The following is a 2,667-nucleotide window of genomic DNA, read 5'->3' on the forward strand; positions in this document are numbered from 1 at the left end:
CGACAATTAAATAGTGGAATATTTCATAAAATGAATGTTACCAATCCTCGTGAAAGATATACAGCTGCTACTTATTTGGAGCAAAGAGAGGTCATTCATTACTTTTGGCATCGTGAATATCAAGGTAGAGGTATGCAACATTTTCATTTGCTAATTTGGATAAAAGATGTTCCGATAATTGGTACATCTTCTAATGAAGATATTGCATTTTTTATTTTAAAATATGTCACTTGTAGAATTCCAAATAAATAGTTATCACCTGAATTATATCGACGTGTAAATACACATCAACGACATAAACATAATAATTACTGTTTGCGCACCAAAAAAACTAAAGTAGGTTTTTCTAAAGTATGCAGGTTTGGCTTTTTACGATCCGTAACAGATACTTTGAAAATTAAAGACGTTGCTGTTTCAATAGCGGATAGAAGTAAATTGAAAACAAAAAGCAGATTCTACGATTTGCCACGATCTAAAGAGGAAGTCAATATTAATGATTATAATCCAGCTATTCTTACTGCTTGGGAAGGAAACATGGATATTCAATTTGTAGGTGAAAAATCTACGTTATTAACTTGGTATACTACGAAATATGTTTCCAAAGCAGAAAAGAGTAATAACGCAGAAGATACATTTGAAAAGATAAATTCAACAAAATCGTTGAGAAGTTGTCTTTGGAATATTGGAATGCGTATGTTGAATCATAGGGAATGTGGAGCTCTCGAAGCTGCTGACACTTTATTAGGAATACCATTATATGGTACTGACAAAGAAACGACTATAAGATGGTTAGATGTAAATATGATTAGAAGTAGAAGACTAAAACAAAGCAAAGAGATTGAAATGCTAAATTCTGAATCTATGGATATTTTTTGTCCTTCTCTAATTGATACATATTATCCAAGCAGACCTAAAGAACTAGAATCTACTAATTTGTATGATTATGCAAAATGGTATGATATTACGTAAACTAAACCAATTTTTAAGACAATAAAGTATTACGTGCTTGGTGAATCTTTATATTTAAAGAAACGTAAACGTGGATATCTTATCAATCATTACAAATATAATGTCCATACTCAACCAGAGCGTTACTATTTTTTATTATTGTTATTATTTAAATCTTGGAGAGATATTAGTGAATTAAAGAATGAATGTGATAATTATGCAGAAGCATTTTCTTTAACACAATATAAATTGAAAGATGCTCTTCAGTATCATGAAAAAATAACCGACATTCAACAAGGTATGGATAATATTAAAGAATTAATTGAAAAAAAAATATCAGAAATTACAAAAAATGAAGATGAAAATGACTGTCTTGAAAATGGTGCATAAGAATGTGTTCCTGTCGAAGTTGAAGGAGCTATGAGGGACTTTAAAGATGTTGGCAATAAATTTGAAGTTAATGTCGACGAAATAGTGACGCAATTAAATATTGATCAAAAACGAATCTTTGATAGAATTACTGCTGGTATATCTGATGATAATAGTGAAGTTCTTAGACTTTATGTAAGCGGTAAAGGTGGTACTGGAAAGAGTTTTTTGATAAAAACTATTAGATGTTAAAATATATTGAGAAAGACACAGCGGTAACTGCACCAACCGGTATAGCAGCTTTTAATATTGATGGACTTACTATTCATAGATTATTTCAATTACCGGTAGAACATGGTCGGACTGCCAAATATACACAACTTTCTGATGTAGTTCTTAAAATTATACGGGAGGAACTTAAGAATGTTGTTTTAATAATTATCGATGAAGTTTCAATGATTTCAAATATCACTTTAATGTATATACATCTTCGATTAACAGAGATATTTAATAACATGGGTTGCGATAATGGATGGTTCGGCAAAAAACATATATTTTTTTTTGGAGATTTATTGCAACTTCCACCTATGCATGAAGATCCGCCTTTTATTGAATTATCAAAATTAAAAATTGAGAAATACATTGGTGCAATGGGTTCTATAAATTTATGGTCTTTATTTAGTTATGATGAATTACAAATTAATGTACGACAACAAGGTGATAATTCTTATCGAGATATATTAACGAGAATTCGAATTGGAACAATTACAGATTCGGACGTAACTATTTTAGAAACGAGGAAAATCAATTTTAGAGAAACTAATTGTGACGACCGATTACAAGAATTATGTAATTATTTACAAAATTTACCAATGGATACTGTTTGCTTACTTCCAACTTGTGCATTATGTGATATTTTGAATACTGCAATGTTAAATCGTATTTCTTCGGATAAGATAGAACTCGTTGCTCAAGATCTGGCAGAATGTGCACCATATTTAAAGAAAAAAGTTATGAAGATATTAAATAAAGATGATGAAGATAGTTCTCGAACAGCTGGATTAGCAAGAATCATAACTGCCAAATTAGGAGCACGTGTAGTGTTAGAAGAAATATCGATGTTAGTTTAGGTCTTGTAAATGGTACGATTGGTACAATTACATCAATTATACGTAGCGCAATTGACAATGAAGTAGAAAAAATTAAGATAATAGTGTCATCAGGAATAGAGCATATTATAGAACGTTTAAATGTCAAGTTTGAAGTAATGGATAGAGCATTTGTTATAAGAAAACAATTTCCTATATGTCTAAGTTATGGTATGACTATTCATAAAAGTCAAGGCCTGAG

General features: G+C 30.3%; 1 pseudogene; it reads left to right on the top strand.

Moving 5' to 3' along the window:
- The first annotated feature begins 1,368 nt into the window (after positions 1 to 1,368).
- LOC115243051 overlaps positions 1,369 to 2,667 on the top strand; it is a 3,240-nt pseudogene continuing 1,941 nt past the window's right edge.

The sequence above is a fragment of the Formica exsecta genome, unplaced genomic scaffold (genome assembly GCF_003651465.1).
Source record: "Formica exsecta isolate Colony F162 unplaced genomic scaffold, ASM365146v1 scaffold673, whole genome shotgun sequence".
NCBI classification, from domain to species: Eukaryota; Metazoa; Arthropoda; class Insecta; order Hymenoptera; family Formicidae; genus Formica; species Formica exsecta.